This window comes from Eimeria mitis, genomic scaffold (genome assembly GCF_000499745.2).
Source record: "Eimeria mitis Houghton genomic scaffold, Emh_scaff1748, whole genome shotgun sequence".
NCBI classification, from domain to species: domain Eukaryota; phylum Apicomplexa; class Conoidasida; order Eucoccidiorida; family Eimeriidae; genus Eimeria; species Eimeria mitis.
In genome coordinates this window covers 1,851-2,211 of record NW_013570064.1, presented here as the reverse complement: position 1 = coordinate 2,211, position 361 = coordinate 1,851, and positions in this window count along the sequence as shown.

Sequence of the window (361 nt, the reverse complement as noted above, 5' to 3'; positions counted from 1 at the left end):
GCAGCAGCAGTAGCAGCAGCAGCAGCAGTAGCAGCACTAGCAGCAGCAGCAGCAGTAGCAGCAGCAGCAGTAGCAGTAGCAGCAGCAGCAGCAGCAAGAGAGCTTAAGTATCTTCTCATACATAACACAGCCAAGCAGCAGCAATCCTTAATATATAAATATATAAATATATAAATATATAAATATATAAATATATAAATATATAAATATATAAATATATAAATATACAAATATATAAGTATAGAAGTTTATTTATCTTTATCTTTATTTATTATATATATCTTTATATCTTTGTCTCTATTTATTTATATAAACAAAAAAAAAAAATAAATAAATAAAAATATAATAAATACAGCTCCTT